We start from the raw sequence: 26,020 nt of genomic DNA, 5'->3' as shown, positions 1-26,020 counted from the left end.
ACAGCGGGGCGGGGGGAGGGGCAGGGGATGGATCTCTGCAGAAATAATGAAGATCTCCATTTTTTTTCTCTTTCCCGTATTTACAGTGGGGAGGTGCTATCTGTCATCCTATCAGCAGCGCACACACGGAGCGAACTGCTTTTTTTCACACAAGCAAGGGCATGTGTCATTGGCAGTGTATGTCACATGTCCTTGCCCTATAAGACTCAGCCATTTTCCCCGTCGCCACCATTTTCTCACTGCTGCAGCTGCGTGTTAGACGTCACCGCTGTTGCTGTGTGCGCTATAGTTTGTTAATTTCAAGCCAATTTTCACACAAATCTACAGATAGCTTGGGAGTAGAGAATAGTTGTGATTGCAGTTCTTTAAAGGACTAGGTTACATAATTTCCTACGACTTTTATCAGGCAGGTCTGTGCTCATAAATAGATCGGTTGGGAGTAAAGACTGATTGTAATTGCAGTCCTTTTCAGGGCTAGGTTACATCAGTTCCTATCACTTTTTGCCATGCAGGTCTGTGCCAGTGCTGAGCAAAGCAAATCCTTTTTGTCCTCTTGCAGTGTGTGTTAGTCAGTGGAGAAGCCTATCTGTGTTGCAAGCTACACCACCTGTGTATGGAATACAAATTTTTTTACTGCACCTAGTGAAGTAAAACCTTTTGGGCATAGCATCATTCTATTAGTCCATCTATACTAACCTCCATCAGGTTGCAAATTCAATATAATTTTTTTCTGCGTCTAGCTCTGAAAAAATATTTTGGCTTGTAGCAGTGTGTGGGACTTGTTCTATTAGTCCATCTATACTAACCGCCATCAGGTTGCAAATTCAATATAATTTTTTTCTGCATCTAGCTCTGAAAAAATATTTTGGCTTCTAGCAGTGTGTGGGACTTGTTCTATTAGTCCATCTATACTAACCTCCATCAGGTTGCAAATAAAATATAATTTTTTTCTGCATCTAGCTCTGAAAAACTATTTTGGCTTCTAGCAGTGTGTGGGACTTGTTCTATTAGTCCATCTATACTAACCTCCATCAGGTTGCAAATTCAATATAATTTTTTTCTGCATCTAGCTCTGAAAAACTATTTCGGCTTCTAGCAGTGTGTGGGACTTGTTCTATTAGTCCATCTATACTAACCTCCATCAGGTTGCAAATTCAATATAATTTTTTTCTGCATCTAGCTCTGACAAAATATTTCGGCTTCTAGCAGTGTGTGGCACTTGTTCTATTAGTCCATCTATACTAACCTCCATCAGGTTGCAAATTCAATATAATTTTTTTCTGCATCTAGCTCTGAAAAACTATTTCGGCTTGTAGCAATGTGTGGGACTTGTTCTATTAGTCCATCTATACTAACCTCCATCAGGTTGCAAATTCAATATCATTTTTTTATGCATTTAGCTCTGAAAAAATATTTTGGCTTCTAGCAGTGTGTGGGACTTGTTCTATTAGTCCATCCATACTAACCTCCATCAGGTTACAAATTCAATATAATTTTTTTCTGCATCTAGCTCTGAAAAAATATTTCAGCTTCTAGCAGTGTGTGGGACTTGTTCTATTAGTCCATCCATACTAACCTCCATCAGGTTGCAAATTCAATATAATTTTTTTCTGCATCTGTCGGGGTCGTAGCGACATTCCACTCGTCCTCCAGTCACTCCAAATTAAGGCTATGAGCATGGGTCAACCATTCAAAGAATGAGTCAGACAACAAGCTGGTTCAAACTCAGAGCATGCTCAGAAGGCTACTGGCAAGCCACGATCTCAGCAATGTTCTGCCTTTATTTCCGCATGCACAAACCTAAATACACTACATAATGGGGAGGGGAAAGGGGTTGTTCGGGGCGGGGTAAGCCATAAATGGATTGTTCGGAGCGGGGTAAGCCATAAATGTCTAGTATCCGGCCACTCCTGATTGGTTCACGTCTCCTTAACTCAGTCTCTGGGCAGACAACCATCAGTTGATGATTCGGTTTCTTTTCTCTGAAACAGGTGCTGGCTGATACCGGCGCCATCTTAGCATAAATTTCAATCTAAGTAACACGTAGCAAGGAAAGCTTATTGTTATAAAACACAAAATGGTGGTTAGTACATAAGCAAAGCGTATAAAAGTATAAAAGTGGAAAAATATATATTCTTTCTTACCCTGACATTCCCCCCTAAACACTAAGCTTTCCCTTGCTTCGGGGCCTTTGAGACTGTCCATGTGTGGGGAGAGGGGAGGTGGATTTCTTCACCCAATTATCTTAGAAGCTGCCCCCTTATGAGACGCCCCCAAACAATTGAGCCCTACCCTAAATGACACATGGAGTTCTCCCAACTGACCCTAAACTAGATCTCTCAATTGGACTCTGTCATGGGGGGTCTGGTCAGGCTTATTTAAAGGAGTGTATTTCTCCATATCTTCCTCACTGGTATCATCATGTAACAGAGATGTGGTTTCTTGATTCAAAAAGGTCTCGGAGGTTGGAACAGCATTGTTTATAGCTTTCCTGTATGAGGGGACTATGCAGCATACCATGTCATTCCTGCGCAATTCACTATGTCACAGTAATCAAATCGATACGTCTGAATTTTTGCATGAGTATCTACCCAAAATGTGGTAGCTGTCCACCCTGGGACAGACAGTAAGCATATGGAAAGGATATAGAAGAAGGTAGTCATCTTTTATAGGCTCGTTTTGTCTCTCTTGCAGTGGGAGGCGTGAATCCAGGTGCTCTTGCCCTCAAGCTTCAGAGCTGTAGGAGTAGTCAGGATCACAGTGTAGGGGCCCTCAAATCTGGGTTGGAGACAGTCTTTCCGGACAAACTTCTTTACGTACACCAGGTCGCCTGGGGTGAAATCATGTACCGCATCACCTGTGGATTCTGGGAGAGAAGCAGATACTGTAGAGCGGGTGTTAGTCAATTCTTTAGACAGAGCAATTACAAATTTTACTACTCTATCATGTGTTTCAGACAACTCTTGGGGCCTAATTTCTCCTATTTTAGGTGGGGTCCCAAACAAAATTTCATAGGGAGTTAGCCCATGTTTAGCTTGTGGGGTGTGTCTGATATGATACAATACTATAGGGAGTAGGTCGGGCCAGGGGAGGGGATGATCTTGGGTCATTTTCAAGAGCTGGGTCTTGAGTGTGGAATTCATCCTTTCCACTTTGCCTGAACTGGCAGGATGGTATGGAGTGTGGAGGCCCAAATCTGTTCCCAACATGTTCCAAAGTTCTTTGTAGATATTTGCTGTGAAAGCTGGTCCTTGATCCGATTCTATGACTTGGGGAACTCCAAATCTGCAGGCAATTTCAGTGATCAGTTTCTTGGCTGTGACTTTAGCAGTCATGTTGACAACCGGGTAGGCCTCGGGCCAGGCTGAGAACATATCCACGGCTACCAAAACGTACTCATATTTTCCTGCTTTAGGCATTTGGATATGGTCGACTTGTATTCTCTGCCAAGGGTAGTCTGGTTTAGCCAGGTGTTGGAGAGGGACCCGTGCCGTACACGTTGGGTTGCAGGTAGCGCAGACAGAGCAGGATTTTGAGTATGCAGTCACAGTGGAAGAGATTCCGGGTGAAAAGTACAGTTTCTTGATACATGCCAAGGCTTGATTCTTTCCTCTGTGTGTAGGCCCGTGAGCCCATGCTGCCACGGCTGAGTACATGCGCCTGGGCAAGCAAGGTTTTCCGTCCACTTGATAAAGAGTTGAGTCGACCTTTAAATCTTTGCGACCTGCCAGCACGGCTCCCGCCGCTTTCCATTGCTTGACTTCTTCAGTGGGGGTCTTCCTTTGTTCTTCACACAATTTTTCTTCAGGCATCCTGACCCCCCTGGATTCCACTCGTGTCTCCGCTGGACTTGTATGGTCTTCCGCCGGCTGTTCTTTGAGCCTTGCTCTAGTGAGCGCCACAGCTATGGTTTGCAGGGTCTCCCCCATCTCTTCTTCCTTTTCCTGCCACTTTGATGACACATTCTCCACTGCTGCAGTCTTGGCTGCTTGGTCAGCTAGGTGGTTGCCCCTGGCTTCCCTGGAATCTAGTCTTCCATGAGCCTTGACCTTGATAACAGCAACCTGAATGGGTAGTTCCAGGGCCTTCATTAGGGCCTTAATCCATGAGGCATGTTTCACTGGTGTACCTGCAGCTGTGATGAATCCTCTAGACTTCCACAAGAGTCCAAAATCATTGCAAATTCCATGTCCATACCTAGAATCGGTATATATGTTTGCCGTTGTTCCAGCTGCCAGGTGGCAGGCTTCTGTGAGAGCTACAAGTTCAGCTTCTTGTGCAGACATGTATGGTGGTAGAGCTTCAGCCTTGAGGACTGTTAGGTCTGTTGTGACAGCATATCCCATGTGGAACTTCCCTTGAGGGTCTGCGAAATGGGATCCATCAGTCCATAGGTGCAAGGCAGGGTGTGCGAGCGGATGTGCCACCATATTCTCTGGAGCAGAAGTCTCTTCCTGCAAAATTTTTATACAATCATGAGAATCATGAGGTTCCACCAATGGACCTTCACCCTGTTCGTCTTCCCCCCTAGAAGGTGGAAGCAAAGTGGCAGGGTTGATAGTCAGACATCTGGTAAATGTTATATTGGAGGGCAACAATAGGGAACACTGCAGCCGCAGGTGTCTTTGGTTGGTTAGATGTTTCGGAGATATTTGTTGCAGAACAGCCGAGAGATCATGGCCAGCCTGTATAACTAGATCATGTCGAAGGACGATATCAGCTGACTTGTCAAGGAGGATGTGAGCAGCGTGGACCGCCTTAAGGCACGTGGGGGGCAGTTCGGGCGACAGGGTCCAGGCGGGCTGAGTAGTAGCCTAAAGGCCGATACTTATGATCATAGCGTTGTGCTAGAACTCCAGAGGCATGACCTTCCGATTCAGAGACAAAGAGGTGAAATGGCTGAGTATAGTATGGTAAGCCCAAGGCCGGGGCAGAGACAACAGCCTGTTTGAGGCGGTCAAAACATAGTCTGCGTTGGTGAGAGACACGTGGATCTTCAGCATGAAGCCAGACGGAGCCTTCGTCCTTAAGACAGTCATACAGGGGTTGCATAAGCTTTGAGGCATCCGGGATCCATTGCCTGCAGTAAGTGATGAGGCCAAGGAAAGTCTGCATAGCGGAGTAGGTGGTTGGGAAGGTGATATCCATGATGGCTTGTTTTCTTTCTTCAGTCAGATGTCTAGCACCTTGTGATATACAATGTCCGAGGAAAATGACCTTGGGCAGACACCATTGGACTTTGCCTTTCGAGACTTTACAGTTAGCTGAGTGAAGAAACCAGAGAAGGGATGCTGACATCTCTGGCAAATTTTCTTCAGTGCCGCAGAGTAAAAGATCATCCACATATTGTAGAAGAGTGACCTGAGGGTTCTCTTGAACCCATGGCTCCAGAATAGACTTCATAGAATGAATGAATTGGTTAGGAGAGTTCTGGGCTCCTTGTGGAGTCCTGGTCCATGTAAGCTGTGCTCCTTGAAAGGTAAAGGCAAAAAGAAACCACGAATCTTCATGCAAGGGTATACTGAAGAAGGCGTTGGCCAGATCTAACACCGTAAACAAGGTGGCCGTTGGAGGCACCTGAGACAAGAGGGTGTTTGGGTTGGGTACCACTGGAGTTTCTAAAATGGTAGCTGCATTGACGGCTCTGAGATCCTGAACCAACCGGTATCTTGGAGGCTCTCCCGGAGCGGTTTTCTTTTTTACAGGAAAGAGGGGTGTATTGCATGGAGATACACATCTGACAAGGACTCCTGACTCCAGGAGGGAAGCGATTTGGGTACCCAAGCTTTGTTCTTGTGCCGCCTTGAGGGGGTATTGTGGCAACCGTGGGTACTTGTGTCCAGGTTTGAGGTATACTTGGACCGGGGGAACCTGCAGGAGGCCAACGTCCTCTGGCCCGCTGGACCACAGAGAGTGAGGGAACTGTGAGGTATCAAGAAGAGTGTGAGGTTGTATGGTCATCATCATGAGAGGGAAGGCTTTGAGAACGCAGCGGTCTTCAGTCCCTTGTTTGGAATGAGGGTCACGCAGAAGAAGCTCCATACCATGGTTTCCGAAGGTAATAGTTGCCTTCATCCGCTCTAAGAGATCGGCTCCCAACAAAGTAACGGGACAAGTTTCTGAGACCAAAAATCTTGTGAGTACTCCAGTGAATGGTCCTGCAGACACAGGGACTGTGAGTGGAGAGGAAATATGTTGGCCTTCCACCCCAACACAGGTGAGGGTATCCGGTGATAGGGATACCGAGGGAGGGATCTGTGTGGAAGAAATGACAGATGTGGCCGCCCCAGTGTCCACCAGGAACTTCAATGGTTGATGGTCCACCTGTAAAGTGACAGTCCCACAGGCGGCCGTGGGGTGCGTAGCCGGGAAAGTGGACACTGGTTGACCGGGCCTTCATTGGCGTGGGTGAGATGGTTCACGGGAAGGTCCATGGTTGCGTGGACCGTCATGAAACGAGCGGTCATGGTACTGTCTGCGGGTTGGACAGTCTCTGAGAATGTGATTAGGGCTACCACATTCCTTCAGAATCACGAGATTGTCTCTTGTCTCTAGGTGGCCCCCTGTCATTTCTTCTGTCTTGTTTTCTATATGTAGGAGGAGTATCATCACCTGTGCCTTTAACCATTGCCCACTTGATTCCATGTTGGTTGCCAGGGGGTGGGTAGCTTTCTTGAGCTTGATATACCATGGCAGGAGCGGCTTTCTTCTTTGGCTTAGTATCCTTTTCCATTTTTAGCATGGCTTTTTGGAAAGCTCTGACAATGTCCACCGCGTCGTTAAAAGAAGAAGAACGAATCTCGGGGCGTACCCTCAGAACCTCATCTCTGAGAGCGTCTTGTAGGCCATCTACTAGGGCCTGAACCAACAGGGCGGCCTGCGTCTTGACGTGAGGACTGTATCCGAGATCCTCAAAATGCATGCTGAGTCTTGCAGCATATCTTTCCACAGATTCATCAGGGTCTTGTTGAACATCTTGTACAGACCCAGCTTGATCTGACAAGCGATCCTGAGCCCAGGCTTTTAACTGTTTCATGTATTCTAGGCCGGATTCATACGTACTAAGGGATCCTGCTTTTGTGGAATCCATGGCCTTTTCGATAGTAGGCAAGAAATATTCCTTGGCCTTCACAGATGTGATACCTGCCAAATCAGCCCAGGTTGCACCATAAATGGCTCTGGTTGTGTCCAAGCGTCTAGCATACTGCATGGGAGATTTATCGGGATCAGGAAGCTTTGAGACCAGAGTGTCTACTTGTACTGGGGTAAAGGGTTGATATTTGATCATCCCTAAAGGTCCAGGAACTTGTTGAGGACCGGGCAGCGTCGCGTGTTCCTTGGTGGTGTTTGGGGTGGCCGCTAGGGAGGATTCTTCAGGCAACAGAACCGCATTAGGTATCGGTGTCGGGGAGGAGGTTGCCACTAGTAGCTTAAGGGCCAAAGGCATAGCAGCATGAACTGCTGGACTACGGACACATACAATGCGTATTGAGTCCAATCCATGGGGGAGGGTCTCCATGCCTTCCTTGAGGGCTAGTACGTGTTCCTCCATGCACGGCCCGAGTGGGTAGCCGAAAATTCCAGAAGATATAAGTGGTATTGCTAAAGTGCGTCTGGGCATATCCTGATGACTCAATTTTCCTGCATGGAGGAGTACTGAACGGATGGTAGATGCGAGAATGGAACGTGACTCTTCGGGGTTCTGGGGGTCATAAATAGGACCCACTGTATGTATGATGACATCAGCGGGCAGTCTACCCGCACGGGTGACTAAGGTCTGGCCTTTTGAAAGCTCTCCGTTTTCGGCTAAGTGAGCCTGGCATTCTGCAGCCAGAGTGGAACCAGCAGCAAGGGCAATTTTACGAGCCAATCCTCCAGCATGGCTCATACGGGTGTTTGCAGGGTTGACTATGGCCCCCACCCGATGTGTAAGGATGTCACCATAGCCTATTGACAGAGTGACAGGGCGTCCTGATGGGTCTACTAGATTCCGGGAGCGGCAGGGGTCCCAGACTTCTGAAGGGCTGGGGGGTGGTGCTCTTTCAGCAGTTGCTTGGAGCAAGGGCCGGAGTATGGGTAATGAATGTGGGGTGGAGGATGCCATAGGAGACGTATGGGGTAAAGGGGGGGGGCGCTGAAGTATCTTGAGCCCATCCCTCATCTGGCTCCGTATCGTCTTGAGCAACAGTATGTTGGAGGGAGAGCAGTCTGGCCTGAAATTCTGGGGAGTTGAGGAGGATATCCCCAGAGTTATGGGCGACCCCCATGGGGAACAGAGGGAGCGCCTCAGCATCGTGGACTGGAGCAGAGGGTATCGCATTAGTTTCAGATGGGTGCTCTGGGACTGCGGGCTTTTCCACCCATGCTGGCGGCTGGTAATAAGCACCGGACGGATCTAGTAGTGGATATAGGCCGGATTGGGGTTTCCTGGGCCTCCCACGTGGCAGGCGAGAATTCTACCACTGAACCACGTCCCATAACAAGTAAAAGGTGTAGTAAGATGGCCGTTGGAGGGAGGAGTTGGAGTGGGAGTGGGATTGTTCTTGGAGGCATTAAAAGGTGTAGTAAGATGGCCGTTGGAGGGAGGAGTTGGAGTGGGGGTGGGATTGTTCTTGGAGGCAGGCTGGGCATCGTGCCATGGGCGGCCCGCCCCACAGACACAGCAGAACTTCGCCCAGGGCGGGTTCTGCTCTCAGCACATACGACACGTCCATCCTTCCGATGATTTGGCGTCGGCGCCATTATAGGGTGGTGGCTGAGGGCTCGGTGTAGTGACAGGCATCAACGGGGTTACGGCCAATTTAGGGTCACATAACAAATCACATTCTGCAGCTTTCATGTATCCGAACAAAGGCTCGGCATTCTCTGTTCTCCCTGCACCATCTACTTCTTTCCAGCCCTCAACCTTTAAATCATTTGCTACTCTAAGATGTGCCTGAGCCTGGTGTAACGGGTCTGGGAGGCGGAACCTCTGAGCTATTATACAAGGGGGCGGTCCTTGTAAGGGAGCGGGTGGCGACCAGGGAAGACGGGCAGGAAGTCACAGCAGGTGACCGGGACAGTCTCTGAGTGAACGGGCTGGAGGTCACGGCAAGTGACCGGGGCAGTCTCTGGATGAACGGGCAGATGGTCACGGCAAGTGACCGGGGCAGTCTCTGGATGAACGGGCAGATGGTCACGGCAAGTGACCGGGGCAGTCTCTGAATGAACGGGCAGATGGTCACGGCAAGTGACCGGGGCAGTCTCTGGATGAACGGGCAGATGGTCACGGCAAGTGACCGGGGCAGTCTCTGGGTAAAGGGTTGGTACGACCTGTGGCGGCTGATGATAGACGTGAGCTCCCAGGTGAGCAGGCGAGAGTCTCTGGATGAACGGGTGGTCACAGCATGTGACGGCGGAGCCTCCAGGAAGACCAACAGACAGGCGGCAGATGAGCGCTCCCAGGTGAGCGGGCAGAAGTCTCTGGACAGGCGGGTGGTCACAGCACGTGACGGCAGAGCCTCCAGGTAGGCTAGCAGACAGGCAGCAGATGAGCGCTCCCAGGTGAGTGGGCAGGAGTCACTGGACAGGCAGGTGGTCACAGCACGTGATGGCGGATCCTCCAGGTAGGCTAGCAGGCAGGTAGCAGATGTGTGCTCCCAGGTGAGCAGGCAAGCTGGTCCATAGACAGACTGACAGGAGTTGGAAGGCAGACCGTCGGACCTCAGGCAAGCAGGCAGGTGGCTGAAGTGCGCTCCCAGGTGAGCGGACAGGCTGGTCCTTAGACAGACTGACAGGAGTAGTAAGGCAGACCGTCGGACCTCAGACTAGCAGGCAGGTAGCAGATAATCAGGCAGGAAAAGACAGCAAGCTGGCAGGAATCTGGCAGGTATCTGGCAGGTAACTGGCAACGGGACCTGAGGGCTGAAGCAGAGTAGTGAACAGTGCAACAACATTGCTCGGGCACCTCCATTTTGGAGGAGGTGCCTTATATATGGTGAAGTCCTCCGGCCATTGGCCGGGGACTCCTTAGGACGGCGCGCACGGCCCCTTTAAAAGGGAGGGAGAGCGCGCGCGCGCGCCCTAAGCACAGTGGCCGGGAAGGAGCGCGCGCTGCCAGCAGAGCGGGAGGAGGACGCCGGGCACGGAGCAGAGAGGTGAGGGGAACAGCGTCCCTGCCTAGCAGAGGGCAGGGACGCCGGCGCTACAGTACCCCCCCCTTTAGGCCCCCCCTTTTTTAGGCCAGACAGAAATTTAGCTAGGATAAGAGGGGCATGGATGTTCTCCCGGGGCTCCCACGTTCTCTCCTCAGGACCAAACCCCTTCCAATCTACTAGAAAAAAGGTCTTTCCTCTTACCCTTTTGGTGGCAAGAATGTTCTCTACCTCAAACTCGTCCTCAGCAGAAACCGGAGCAGGAGGCGTACCTGTAGACTTGGAAAAAGAGTTAAGTACCACAGGTTTGAGGAGAGATACATGGAAGGAGTTAGGGATCCGTAAGTTGGCCGGGAGTTTCAATTTATAGGCCACCGGGTTGATCTGACTGATGACCTCCAGAGGACTGATGAACCGAGGCCCTAACTTTTAAGAAGGTATCTTGAGTCGGACATATTTAGATGAGAGCCAGACTTTATCTCCAGGACGAAATTGTGGAGGATCCAGGCGTTTTTTGTCAGCGTGTCTTTTCATCCGTTCGGACGACTGAAGGAGTGCGGATCGGGTACTCTCCCAAATGGAGGAAAATTTGCTAACGAGAGATTCCGCAGCCGGGTTGTCCACAGAGGTGGAGACAGGAAAAGGAATCCGAGGATGCTGACCGAAGACTACAAAAAACGGGGATTTGTAGGAGGATTCGCTCTCGTGATTGTTATAAGAGAACTCGGCCCATGGTAGGAGATCCACCCAGTCTGAATGATGGGCATTAACGAAGTGCCGGAGGTAACTGGTCAGGTTCTGATTGATCCGCTCCACTTGACCATTGGACTGTGGGTGGTAAGCGGAAGAGAAGTCCAGGGTGATGTCTAGCAGTTTACAAGTGTCTCTCCAGAAACGTGAGGTGAACTGTACCCCACGATCCGACACGATGTGGAGGGGCAGGCCATGAAGACGGAAGATGTGGCGGATAAAGTCTTTAGCCAGCTCGGGTGCAAACGGGAGGGCTGGCAGGGGAATAAAGTGAGCCATCTTGGAAAAGCGATCAGCGACCACCCAAATGACCGTACAACCGGCGGAGACGGGGAGATCAGTTATGAAGTCCATAGCAATATGCTGCCAGGGGGCAGCAGGCACAGGAAGCGGAAGAAGGCGACCGGCTGGCAGGTGTCTCGGGACTTTGTTGCGGGCGCAGGACACACAGGCAGAAACAAAGTCTATTACGTCCTTGTGCGGGGTAGGCCACCAGTAGTGCCGGGCAATAAGCTGGAGGGTCTTTTTATGACCTGCGTGGCCAGCTAGTTTAGACGAATGGCCCCAGTGTAGGATCTTCTTCCGATCAGGTACTGAAACAAACGTCTTACCGGGAGGGAGACGATTTAAACTCACGGGAGCCACCTGCATTACTCTGGCGGGATCGATGATATGTTTAGGTTCTTCCTCGAGATCGGACGCCAGAAAGGATCGGGACAAGGTTTCTGCTTTGACGTTTTTGTCAGCCGGGCGAAAATGAAGAACAAAATCAAAGCGAGCAAAAAACAAGGACCACCGGGCTTGGCGCGGGTTAAGTCTCTGGGCATGCTGGAGGTAAGCCAAGTTCTTGTGGTCAGTGTAAATTATTACCGGGTGAGGAGCCCCCTCGAGTAGGTAACGCCACTCCTCCAACGCCAGCTTGATGGCCAATAACTCTCGGTCTCCTATGGAATAGTTGCGCTCAGAAGAGGAGAAGAGTTTGGAGAAGAAGCCACAAGTTACCATTCTCCTGGAAGATGATTTTTGAGTAAGTACCGCTCCGGCTCCAGAGGAGGAGGCGTCAACTTCCAGGAAGAACTGCTTGTTGCCGTCCGGGCGATGCAGCACCGGGGCGGAAGAGAAGGCCTGTTTTAGGGAAAGAAAGGCCTCCTCTGCTTCGGGCGGCCACTCTTTGGGATTAGTACCCTTACGGGTGAGCGCGGAAATTGGGGCGGTCCGGGAAGAGAAGTGTGGCATGAAGAGGCGGTAGTAGTTGGCGAAGCCCAGGAATCGCTGAATGGCCTTCAACCCCTCCGGTCGAGGCCATTTCTCGATGGCAGACAGTTTCTCTGGATCCATTCGTAGGCCGGTCTGAGAAATAATGTAGCCCAAAAACGGAAGCGAGGTCTGCTCAAAGAGGCACTTCTCGTATTTAGCGAAGAGGTGATTCTGCCTGAGCCTGAGCAGGACCTGACGAACGTCCCTCCGGTGAGTCTGGAGATCCGGAGAGAAGACCAAGATGTCGTCCAGGTACACCACTACGCAGGAGTAGAGAAGGTCCCGGAAGATGTCATTGACCAACTCTTGAAAGACGGCAGGAGCGTTACAGAGACCAAAGGGCATTACCAGATATTCATAGTGGCCGTCCCGGGTGTTGAATGCCGTCTTCCATTCATCCCCCTGACGGATACGAACCAGGTTGTACGCCCCACGGAGGTCCAGTTTGGTGAAGATTCTAGCCCCCCTCAGACGATCAAATAACTCCGGAATGAGCGGAAGGGGGTACTTATTCTTCACCGTGATCTGGTTAAGGCCTCTATAGTCTATACAGGGACGGAGAGAGCCGTCCTTCTTCTTGACGAAAAAGAAGCCTGCTCCCGCCGGGGAGGTAGATTTCCGGATGAATCCCCTGGCCAGATTCTCCTCAATATATTCGGACATCGACCGGGTCTCAGCAGCGGATAATGGATAAATACGCCCACGGGGAGGAGTAGTACCAGGTAACAGGTCGATAGGGCAGTCGTATGGTCTATGAGGGGGTAGTGTCTCCGCTTCCTTTTTATTAAAGACATCAGCATAAGACCAATAAGGAATCGGAAGTCCAGGTAGATTAGCTGGGGTAGGAGAAGGACGGACGGGATGGACGGGAACCAGACAGGTCTTATGGCAGTCCTGTCCCCAGCGAAGGACTTCTCCGGTCTGCCAGTCAAGCACGGGTGCATGTCTCTGGAGCCAAGGTAGGCCTAGCAAGAGGGCGTGGGAGAGTCCAGGCAGAACATGAAAGGAGATACTCTCAGAATGCAGCATTCCCACCTGCAGAGTAATGGATTCGGTGATGAGTTGGATGGGGCGTGGTAAGAGACCCCCATCCACGGCAGCAACAGACAAGGGTACAGCCAGAGGTTTGGTGGGGATGTGGTATTTCTCTACCAGGGACTGTGAAATAAGATTCCCGGCTGCTCCAGAGTCAAGTTGGGCTAGTTCGAAATAACGGTTCTCCCCGCAGACGATTGAGACTGACAATAGCAGAGATGGAGAGGATTTATTCTTGTCTAGGTCGACCTCTCTGAGCGAACCTAGACACAGGCGTTTCCCGACCTCTCCGGGCAGGTACGGATCCGGTGCTCCTTACTGCCACAGTAGAAGCAGCTCCCCTCGGCACGGCGTAAGTCCTGACGGGTTTTGACCATCTTGGTCTGGTCGACCTGCATAGGCTCAGGAGAGTGTACCTGGGTAGAGACGGAGGGAGTGACGGGTTTCTGAAAAGTAGGAGCTAGACGTGGTAACCTCCTCTCACGGGTGACCTCTTTGGCACGCTCCTGGAACCGTAGGTCAATCCGGGTGGCAAGAGTTATTAGGTCATCGAGAGTGGTAGGGATGTCCCGACCGGCAAGTTCATCTTTAATACGGCCGGACAGACCCTCCCAGAAGACGGATACCAGAGCGTCGTTATCCCAGGCCAGCTCCGAGGCAAGGGTACGGAACCGTATGTTGGCCCACGGTGAGACTTCCCTGACGGAGGCGTAGCAGTGATGATGCGGATGAGGTCTTCCGTCCGGGTTCGTCGAAGACTTTCCGGAAAGCCGTGAGAAAAGCAGGCAAGTTGGACACCAGGGGGTCTCCTCTCTCCCATAGAGGATTTAGCCAGGCCAGGGCCTCCTCGGTGAGATGGGACATGATGAATGCAATTTTGGCTCGGTCGGAGTTAAACTGGTGGGACAATAGTTCAAAGTGCAGGGTGCACTGATTTATGAAGCCCCGAGCCTGGGCGGAGTCGCCTCCGAAGCGAGGAGGTGCAGAAAGCCGGGGTCCGGGGTAGGATACCATGGTATTAGTGGGCAGCGGAGCTGCCGGATTGCGAGACATGGCACTGGCGGAGGTTGCTGGTGGAGCAGTCAGAGTGTCCAGGCGAGTATTGACATTCCGCAGGTGACCCAGGATGGACTCCTGTTGGGACCTTTGACGGGACAGTTCATGACACAGGTCCGAGAGCGAGGGAGCTTGGGTGCCACCGGGTTTCATGGCCCGAGCAAACTGTAACGGGTCTGGGAGGTGGAACCTCTGAGCTATTATACAAGGGGGCGGTCCTTGTAAGGGAGCGGGTGGCGACCAGGGAAGACGGGCAGGAAGTCACAGCAGGTGACCGGGACAGTCTCTGAGTGAACGGGCTGGAGGTCACGGCAAGTGACCTGGGCAGTCTCTGGATGAACGGGCAGATGGTCACGGCAAGTGACCGGGGCAGTCTCTGGATGAACGGGCAGATGGTCACGGCAAGTGACCGGGGCAGTCTCTGAATGAACGGGCAGATGGTCACGGCAAGTGACCGGGGCAGTCTCTGGATGAACGGGCAGATGGTCACGGCAAGTGACCGGGGCAGTCTCTGGGTAAAGGGTTGGTACGACCTGTGGCGGCTGATGATAGACGTGAGCTCCCAGGTGAGCAGGCGAGAGTCTCTGGATGAACGGGTGGTCACAGCATGTGACGGCGGAGCCTCCAGGAAGACCAACAGACAGGCGGCAGATGAGCGCTCCCAGGTGAGCGGGCAGAAGTCTCTGGACAGGCGGGTGGTCACAGCACGTGACGGCAGAGCCTCCAGGTAGGCTAGCAGACAGGCAGCAGATGAGCGCTCCCAGGTGAGCGGGCAGGAGTCACTGGACAGGCAGGTGGTCACAGCACGTGACGGCGGAGCCTCCAGGTAGGCTAGCAGGCAGGTAGCAGATGTGTGCTCCCAGGTGAGCAGGCAAGCTGGTCCATAGACAGACTGACAGGAGTTGGAAGGCAGACCGTCGGACCTCAGGCAAGCAGGCAGGTGGCTGAAGTGCGCTCCCAGGTGAGCGGACAGGCTGGTCCTTAGACAGACTGACAGGAGTAGTAAGGCAGACCGTCGGACCTCAGACTAGCAGGCAGGTAGCAGATAATCAGGCAGGAAAAGACAGCAAGCTGGCAGGAATCTGGCAGGTATCTGGCAGGTAACTGGCAACGGGACCTGAGGGCTGAAGCAGAGTAGTGAACAGTGCAACAACATTGCTCGGGCACCTCCATTTTGGAGGAGGTGCCTTATATATGGTGAAGTCCTCCGGCCATTGGCCGGGGACTCCTTAGGACGGCGCGCGCGGCCCCTTTAAGAGGGAGGGAGAGCGCGCGCGCGCGCCCTAAGCACAGTGGCCGCGAAGGAGCGCGCGCTGCCAGCAGAGCGGGAGGAGGATGCCGGGCACGGAGCAGAGAGGTGAGGGGAACAGCGTCCCTGCCTAGCAGAGGGCAGGGACGCCGGCGCTACATGCAGGAGTCCTTCATCACTCAACTTCCCCTTATTTTGTATAACGCATTCTTTCACACTGAAGGCTGAAGCCTGCCCGTACTGGGTAGTCTTATCATTTAACACAGATTCCTAACATTCTTAACAGCCTTCTTGCCTTCCCGTGACTCTACTAGCTGGATGACTCCCACTGCACCATCCGGCAACTTGTGAGGTCTTTCAGATTTGAACATACGCAACATTTTCTTATAGAATGCAATGATCTGTCGCGACTCAGATCACTGGTGCAGTCCACAGGTCGCCACCGGTCAGTGTAGAGCACACCTCAATACACTGGTGAGATAGAGAGACACCTCAATATATCCCCTTCCCTAACCTTGAATGGCGACTTTACAGTGCGACTCACCACGGCACCCTGACTACAGGTCGCCACCCGTCAGTGTAGAGCACACCTCAATACACTGGTGAGATAGAGAGACACCTCAATCTATCCCCTTCCCTAACCTTGACTTTACAGCAGTCTCTGTGGTAGACGAATAGCACTCCTCAATTCGTCACAGATTCTTTCTCCCTTACACTTCAATTCAGGGATGGCTTGGAATCGACTATCAGTCACGGGAGGCAACTATCTAAGAAAAGTACAGTGACCGGGGGAGGAGGAGGTGGTGTGCACACGAGCACGCGCAGGCATGCGACGTCACTCGGTCTCACAGTTGCTGGTTCAGGACGTGGCGCGGGACGCCTGAGGTCTCACCACTCGACCGGTCACCCACCCAGATCCAAACTGACAACCCCACAGGAACCGCCGCGTCTGACACACAGGCAAGTGAGACATATAAAATATATCTCAACTTACCGTGTTCGATGGAGGTTGATCAGGCCTCAAATTCAGCCGCCGCGGTCACCACCAGGAAAGTCAGCAATATGTGTCCGGGAGGGCGGCGTACCGCTAGCCACGCCCCATGTAGGGCGCCATTTGTCGGGGTCGTAGCGACATTCCACTCGTCCTCCAGTCACTCCAAATTAAGGCTATGAGCATGGGTCAACCATTCAAAGAATGAGTCAGACAACAAGCTGGTTCAAACTCAGAGCATGCTCAGAAGGCTACTGGCAAGCCACGATCTCAGCAATGTTCTGCCTTTATTTCCGCATGCACAAACCTAAATACACTACATAATGGGGAGGGGAAAGGGGTTGTTCGGGGCGGGGTAAGCCATAAATGGATTGTTCGGGGCGGGGTAAGCCATAAATGTCTAGTATCCGGCCACTCCTGATTGGTTCACGTCTCCTTAACTCAGTCTCTGGGCAGACAACCGTCAGTTGATGATTCGGTTTCTTTTCTCTGAAACAGGTGCTGGCTGATACCGGCACCATCTTAGCATAAATTTCGATCTAAGTAACACGTAGCAAGGAAAGCTTATTGTTATAAAACACAAAATGGTGGTTAGTACATAAGCAAAGCGTATAAAAGTATAAAAGTGGAAAAATATATATTCTTTCTTACCCTGACACATCTAGCTCTGAAAAAATATTTCGGCTTATAGCAGTGTATGGGACTTGCTCTATTAGTCCATCTATACTAACCTCCATCAGGTTGCAAATTCAATATAATTTTTTTCTGCTTCTAGCTCTGAAAAAATATTTCGGCTTCTAGCAGTGTGTGTGACTTGTTCTATTAGTCCATCTATACTAAGCTCCATCAGGTTGCAAATTCAATATAATTTTTTTCGGCATCTAGCTCTGAAAAACTATTTTGGCTTGTAGCAGTGTGTGGGACTTGTTCTATTAGTCCATCTATACTAACCTCCATCAGGTTGCAAATTCAATATAACTTTTTGGGCATCTAGCTCTGAAAAAATATTTCGGCTTCTAGCAGTGTGTGTGACTTGTTCTATTATTCCATCTATACTAACCTCCATCAGGTTGCAAATTCAATATTATTTTTTTCTGCATCTAGCTCTGAAAAAATATTTTGACTTCTAGCAGTGTGTGGAACTTGTTCTATTAGTCCATCTATACTAACCTCCATCAGGTTGCAAATTCAATATAATTTTTTTTCTGCATCTAGCTCTGAAAAACTATTTCGGCTTGTAGCAGTGTGTGGGACTTGTTCTATTAGTCCATATATACTAACCTCCATCAGGTTGCAAATTCAATATAATTTTTTTCTGCATCTAGCTCTGAAAAAATATTTTGGCTTCCAGCAGTGTGTGGGACTTGTTCTATTAGTTCATCTATACTAACCTCCATCAGGTTGCAAATTCAATATAATTTTTTTCTGCATCTAGCTCTGAAAAAATATTTCGGCTTCTAGCAGTGTGTGGGACTTGTTCTATTAGTCCATCTATACTAACCTCCATCAGGTTGCAAATTCAATATAATTTTTTTCTGCATCTAGCTCTGAAAAACTATTTTGGCTTGTAGCAGTGTGTGGGACTTGTTCTATTAGTCCATCTATACTAACCTCCATCAGGTTGCAAATTCAATATCATTTTTTTCTGCATCTAGCTCTGAAAAAATATTTTGGCTGGTAGCAGTGTGTGGGACTTGTTCTATTAGTCCATGTATACTAACCTCCAGCAGTTTGCAAATTCAAAATAATCTTTATCTGCATCTAACCCAGCCAATACTTTTGGGCTAATACAACAGTTAGGCCACTCAGCTCTGCTCGGTTCCCATCCATTGTTTTTTGTGCAAACAACTCCAGAGTTGTGAATTAGTTAGCCACCAAAATGAGTGGAAAAAGGCCTGCTGCTGGTGGAAAGGGGAATAGGCGTGTTGGGAAGGGAAAAAATGGTTGTGTCCGTGGGGTAGGTGTTAAAGCAACAGTAACATCTGCAGAAGAAAGACCATCTTCCAGCCAAGCTGAGATGTCTACTTCTTTTAGCGGACAATGTGATAAGATCCATTTCTTACGGCCACGCCAATCGCTACAAATTCCAGATGAGGCACAAAAACAGCAGGTGCTTCAACGGATATCAAGTGCTCCTTTAAGTGGGCTCTCCTCCACCTCAACTTCAACATCACAAATACTCCAGTCCTCAAAGGTGTCACCCCAATCGCATTTGCTTCCTCACAGCTCCCAAGTCTCCAGCTGCCCGTCTGAGTATGGGGTAGAACAGATGGTTGAGTCTGCAGAGCTGTTTACTCATACTATAGCCGGGGAATCAGAGGTCGGCGCCAGAGCTTCTGTGAATCCAGACGAGGAAATGATCTGCACTGATGCCCAGAATCTTTATGAGTCGGATCCAGGACCAGACGCAGAAGGTTCTGACCATAATGTAGACCCTCGTTCCCAAACTGTAACTCCTGTTGGTGGAAACAATGAGGAAGACAATGATGAGACTCAAATACCTGATTGGAGCGACAATTTTAGTTTTTTGTCAGGGCAGGAAGAGGTTGGCTCTGAGGACGACGGGTGTGATAACACACAGGGTGATGATGACGAGGTTGGAGATCCCACTTACTGTCAACCCACAGTCAGCCAAGAGATGAGGTCAGCAGAGGAGGTGGAGGAGGATGCTAATGATGACGAGGTCAGGTTGCGCCTTCCTGGACAGAGACGTAGTACTGGAAGCACGTCAACAACTGCATCCTCAAACACAACTCTGCCTCTGACAACAAGTCGTGGTGGCTCTTCAGGTCGCATGGGTGCTAAGCCTTGCATAGCCTGGGCATTTTTTCAGATCGATAAAGATGACCCAACTCGTGTTATCTGTAACATTTGTCAGCAAAAGCTAAGTAGAGGCCAAAAAATACATAGTTTGAGTACTTCATGCATGAACCAGCACATGCATATGAAGCATAAGTTGCAGTGGGAAGCTCACTGTGCTACAATGCGGCCTAGCCGGCCGGGCCAACCACCGTCTGCCACATCTTGTGCATCCTCGGCCTCTTCATCCTCTGTGACTGGGGGGACAGCAGTCACACCTGTTTTGGGACGCAGACCTGCCACCTCTTTACCCGCAACAGCCAGCGTGATTGGCAGGTCATCATTTTCTTTGGAGGTGGAAACACCAGATGGTGTTCAGCGCTGTCCGACATCGATAGCACCACCTTTGGATCAAGGCAACCTAACATGTCCGCCTGCATCTTCCTCACAGACCGGCAGTTTGCCGGGGACACCCTTCTCAACCCCGTCTAAGCACAACAGCCAGCCCTCGGTCCCTCAGATGTGGACAAGTAAAAGACCATTTCCTCCTAGCCATGAGAAAGCTAAGAGGTTGAATTTCACCATCTGCAAGCTCTTGGCTACAGAAATGCTTCCTTTCCGCCTGGTGGACACAGAGGATTTTCGAGACCTTATGTCCATCGCAGTGCCCCAGTACCAGATGCCCAGTCGGCACTGCTTCTCAAAGAAAGGTGTGCCTGCGCTCCACCAGCATGTCGCACACAACATCACCGCTTCTTTGAGAAAGTCTGTGTGTGACAGGGTGCATTTCACCACAGATACTTGGACGAGTAGGCATGGACAGGGGTGTTACATGTCGCTGACTGGGCACTGGGTAACTATGGTGACAGCAGGACAAGGGGCTGCTGTCCAAGTCTTGCCGTCCCCACGAGTTGTGCGTCAATATTCTTTATCTCAAAGTTCCTCCACTGCTTCTGCCTCCTCAACCTCCTCTCGGTCCTCCACCTGCACCCAAAGCCTGTCTGGTCATGCCACAAGCTTTCTAACTGCGAAGAAGGGATCCTGCACACCTCCTTACTTTGCTGGCAGCAGGGCTTAACATCAGCAGGCGGTTTTTAATTTGAAATGTCTGGGAAATGTGAGTCACACAGCTGAGGAGTTGTGGTCAGCTCTGGAGAACCTGTTTCATGAATGGTTGTCTCCACTGGACCTGAAACCAGGGAAGGCCGTGTTCGACAATGCTGCAAACCTGGGTGCGGCCATTTGCCGGGGCAATGTCACACACGTGCCTTGAATGGCTCAAGTGTTGAACCTGGTTGTCCAGCAATTTTTAGCCCACTATCCCGGACTAGATGGCCTTCTGCAGTGGGCACGGTCGCTGTGTGCTCACTTCCGCCGTTCACATCCCACAGCTCAGCGACTTACATGTCTACAGAAGTCGTTGGGCCTGCCACTTCACCGGCTAAAATGCGATGTGCCTACCCGGTGGAATACAACTCTGCACATGTTGCAGCGACTGTGGCAGCACCGACAAGCCCTGGTGCAATACGTTGTGACGTATAGCCTGGGCCAACGAGATCCAGAGGTGGGGCAAATCACGCTGGAGGAGTGGTCTCAGATCAGGGACCTATGCACCCTTCTGCACAGTTTTGAAATGGCGATGAAGATGTTTGGTGCTGACGATGCCATTATCAGCATGACTATTCCGGTGATTTACATGCTGGAGCACATGTTAAACAGAATTCGGAGTCAGGTGGTGGCACAAGAGGAGGTGGAGGAAGTAGAGGAGGAGGAGTTGTATGCGGAAGGGCTAACATCTGCAAGGTCCAGACGGTCGGCAGCACCAAGGCGGCAGGCATGTGAGGGTGGGGGAGATGGTTTTACCACGGCGCATGGTAGCAGCCAAACTAGTGAGGATGGTGCAGGAGCCCAGGAAGAAGTGGAGGACGAACTGATGGAAGACTCATCAGATGAGGGAGACCTTGATCACATTGCTGTTGTGCGAGGTTGGGGGGAGAGGGCAGAGGAAGGAAGCATGATTGCTATCTCGCCACCAACACAACAGGGACACATGAGTGCCTTCTTGCTGCACTACCTGCAACATGACCCTCGAATTGTGAGAATTAGAAATAATCCTGACTACTGGGTTGCCACACTGTTAGATCCCCGGTACAAAAGTAAATTTGCAGAAATTATTCCTGCCATAGAAAGAGATGCACGCATGCAGGAGTATCAGCAGAGACTGTTGCAGAATCTTACATGTGCTTTTCCCCAAAACACTAGTGGTGCACGTAGTGAATCTCACAGTTCCAACTTGCCAACTGTGGGACTGTCGAGTGTTCAGCTCTCAAAACGTATTTTTGCGGAATCATTTCACCACTTTTTTAGCCCATCCTTTGCAAGGCCACAGGAAACAAGAAGTCTGACACATAGTCAACGCCTAGAGACGATGGTACAGTAGTATCTCCAAGTAAACATTGAAGCCATGACTGTGTCACTGGACCCTTGCTCTTTTTGGGCTTCCAATCTGGAGAAATGGCCGGAGCTCGCCACTTACACCTTGGAGATCTTGTCATGCCCCGCAGCCAGCGTTCTGTCTGAACGTGTGTTCAGCGCTGCTGGTGGTGTGCTGACAGATAAGCGCACGCGGCTCTCCACTGATAATGTAGACAGACTCACGTTCATAAAGATGAACAAATCATGGATCTGAAACGACTTTTCTACCCCTGTGTCATCCTGGGGAGAGTAAAAGCTTGATGATTTGTTAAAATCACCTCACCAACCATTTTAAGCTTTAAAATTACTAATCATGTTTATCTGTATCTTGGCTGGAAAATAATTTGGGCCTTGTAGCAGTTTGCAGTACTGATTCTATTAGGCCATCTATACTAAGCTCCACCAGCTTTCAAATTAATAATAATTTTTAGCTGCATCTAGCCCGGAAAATAATTTTGGGGCTCCTAGATCCGCAAGACACATGAGTGCCTTCTTGCTGCACTACCTGCAACATGACCCTCAGATTGTCAGAATTCGAAGTAATCCTGACTACTGGGTTGCCACACTCTTAGATCCCCCACACTCTTCGATCAACCTTTTCAATTTAATAAAGAACAAAAAAATGGTCATTTTTGAAATTATAAGCATTATCAGGATATTAGAAACTGAAATCAAACAGTTTTCAACTCAAAACTTTATTCTCGGTGATGTTACATTTGCACATAGGACCCCTTGTTCGAGAGGAGCTTCTCAACTCTCTCGCCCATTGAATTTGTCCGGTTTTGGATGGTTTCTGCTTCAATTGTTTTGCATGAGGACAGAATACCCTCCCAGAGCTGTTGCTTAGATGTGAACTGCCTCCCGCCATCATAGACACTCCTTTTGATGATGCTCCAGAGGTTCTGAATGGGGTTGAGGTCAGGGGAGCATGGGGGTCACACCATAAGTTTGTCCCCTTTTATGCCCATATCAGCCAGAGATGCAGATGTGTTATGTGCAGCATGAGACGGTGCATTATCATGCATGAAAATGATCTTGCTGCGGAATACACGGTTCTTCTTCTTGAACCATGGCAGGAAGTGCTGTTTGAGAAACTCCACATACATTAAGGAGTTTATCTTTACCCCTTCAGGGATCCTAAAGGGGCCGACAATCTCTCTCCCCATGATTTCAGCCCAAAACATTACTCCACCTCCTCCTTGTTGGCGCTGTAGCCGTGTTTGTGTGGGGTGTCCATCAATCAGCCATCCTCCACTCCATCCATCTGGACCATCGAGCGTTGCACGGCACTCATCGGTGAACAAAACAGTTTTGAAGTCAGTCTTCATGTATTGTTTGGCCCACTGGAGCTGTTTCTGCTTGTGTGAAGTGGATAGAGGAGGTCGACAGGATGGCTTACGCACAGCTGCAAACCTCTGAAGGACTCTGCATCTTGTTGTTTGGGGGACGTTGGAGGCACCAGCTGCTTCAAAAACTTGTCTGCTGCTATGACAAGTCTTTTTTGCCGCTGCTCTTTTAACCTGACGTAATTGCCTGTAGGAAAGAGTCCTCAATTTTCCCTTATCTGCACGCACACGTGTGTATTGTGAATCAGCTACATACTTCTTGATTGTGCGATGATCAGGATGAAGTTTCTTGGCAATGTTGATTGTAGTCATACCTTGACCTAAACACTCCACAATTTGTTGCTTCTCAGCAGCCGACACATCCTTTTTCTTTCCCATTTTGGCAGAAAATGTAGGCTGCTTAAGAAGGCTGTCCCACATTATTAAGTAGTCTTGCCTTTCATTGGACACACCTGCCAAACTAATTAGCACAGGTGTCTGCAATTGCTTACAGTGATATAAAGAGCCCTGACACACATCACCATCAATGAGTTTAACTGACAAACAAAAAAATTCTTACCTTATCACTCCTAAACACTTTTTGCATAATAATTTGGAACACAGTGTACATGTGCTTTTCCACAAAACAACAGTGGTTCACGTAGTGAATCTTACAGTTCTAACTTGCCAACCGTGGTCTGTATGGAGTTGTTCAATAAAGGGCCCAAAATTAAGATAACATAGACGGGAGAGGTCTCTATGAATACGAATTCCTAAGTATTTGATACCCTGTGAGGGCCAGGCAAAGGGAAAGTTGGACTGGATGGAATCCTGTATGGATTTGGGGAGGGAGACATCGAGGGCCTCAGACTTCGCTGCATTGATTTTAAAATTTGACCATGTAACAAAGTGATCTATTTCAGCCATAACAGCAGGGATGGATATATGTGATTGAGTGATATATACTAGGACATCATCAGCAAATGCAGAGCACTTGTATTCGGTGCCTCCCACCTCAATCCACCTAATATTGGGGTTATGGCGAATTGATGAGAGCAGGTGCTCTGTCACTAGGATGTATAAGAGAGGGGATAGAGGACATCCCTGCCTTGTCCCATTGGTGATTATGAAAGGTGATGAAAATGTTCCATTTATCTTCAGCCTAGGTGATGTATTGCGATACAGGGCCGTGATTTTGCCTATAAAAGGGTCCCCTAGACCCCTACCCCAAGATTTTTAAGGGAATAATATATGGCGTGCCAGGAGACTCTATGGAGTGCTTTCTCAGCATCCAACGAGAGTATCTAATTACAAATTTTTAACTGCATCTAGCCCAGGAAATACTTTGTGCCTAATAGCAGTGTCTGCTAGTCAGCGGATTATCCCAGCTGTTAAGCAAGCTACACCACCTGTAGTTTGGACACTTAATTTTTTCAAAGGAAATGGTTTGGGCCCCCGGGACACTCAGTGAAGAGCATCGGGGAGGCGGCACCCCAAGGCATAGGGGCTGGGACTGGCGGTAGGACGCCTTGCGGTGGACTGCCGAGCTCGATCCTTATAAAAGCTTTTTAACTGCAGCAGCTTTAGTGGACGCTACTGGAGCTGGAATTATGCGGCTGCTGGCAAGAGACAATTTAAATTAAAAAGCTTAGACCTGCCTCCACCGCAGGGGGGCTCGCTCGACCCACCAGCGGACAGGCACCAGTATTGGGAGAGGGGGGCTGGCCGTCAGGGTCCACCGCAGCTCTGGCACAAACCCGGCGACACGGAGGTCACACGGGCAGGAACGGACTGGCTGTGTCGGCTTTGCACTTTTTTGGTTTTTGAAGGGCATGACATGCCTATATATGTGTCTCCCCCTCCTTTTACTCCTCCACCTCTTTTCTTTTCGCATGACTATATGTACTTGTCTCTTTTCCATGTGTTAGTTGTGTCTTCTGAGCAGTTTGTCAGCTTTTGGACACCTTTAAAGGTGTTTTCTATGTGTTTCTATGTGTTTTTGTTTGCCTGCCATTGGTTTTAACGGTGTTCGACGGTGTTCGACGAACAGTTCGGCGAACATACGGGTGTTCGACAATCCGATCTGAACTCGAACACTACGGGGGTGGCTCAACACTATTCTTTACCTGCACCCCAAGTCCAGCAGCTAGGACACCCCCGCGGAAACCTTGCACACCTAGACATTTGCACACTCTATGATTCTCTACTACAGCTGTCCTCAATATCTTCACTCCACAACACAGACAGTGCCACCGTTTTCTACAATGCCACACTATCATCAGCTATTGACTTGGTTTCCCATCTCATGCATGGCAGAGTGTGACAAATCAATAGACAACCACCACGGTTACGGAGTGGCGCTGGAAGAAAATGCACTCACAGGAAGACTTTACCACATTTAAACAAGCAACTTTCAAATTCATGTCGGCCCTCACATCTGCTAAGCAGAACTATTTTACAACTCTCATATCTTCTTTATCCCATAAACTCCAAAAGTAATTCAACACTTTTAATTCTCTTTCTACCACAATTTCCCCCTCTGACCTCACTCTTTTTTCCAGAAGACTTTGCCACACATTTCAAAAGGAAAATCTTCTCAAATCAGGAACGCTTTTACTGCTCAACCAATATATTATCTACATATAACAAACCAATGCCCTTCCCCCATAACCTTCTTCTCCACCAGCACTAAAGGAAAGCTTACTGATCTTCTCTCCAAATCGTATCTCACCACTTGTGCACTTGACCCCATTCCATCTCCTCCCCAATCTCATCACCATGCTTATCTCAGCCTTAACCAAATTCTTCAACCTATCATTAACTTCTGATACCTTCCTTTCTGATTTGAAACATGCAGCAATCACACCTATCCTGAATAAGCTACCTCTTGACCCCACCTCTATATCCAGCTATCGTCCCATATGCTGCTCCTGGTCGCTTCCAAACTCCT

The sequence above is a fragment of the Phyllobates terribilis genome, unplaced genomic scaffold (assembly GCF_046119375.1).
Source record: "Phyllobates terribilis strain yellow unplaced genomic scaffold, ASM4611937v1 Scaffold_1__5_contigs__length_1240528914, whole genome shotgun sequence".
Classification (NCBI taxonomy): Eukaryota; Metazoa; Chordata; class Amphibia; order Anura; family Dendrobatidae; genus Phyllobates; species Phyllobates terribilis.
The sequence above is the reverse complement of the archived record's forward strand: the minus strand, read 5'-3'. Positions refer to the sequence as shown.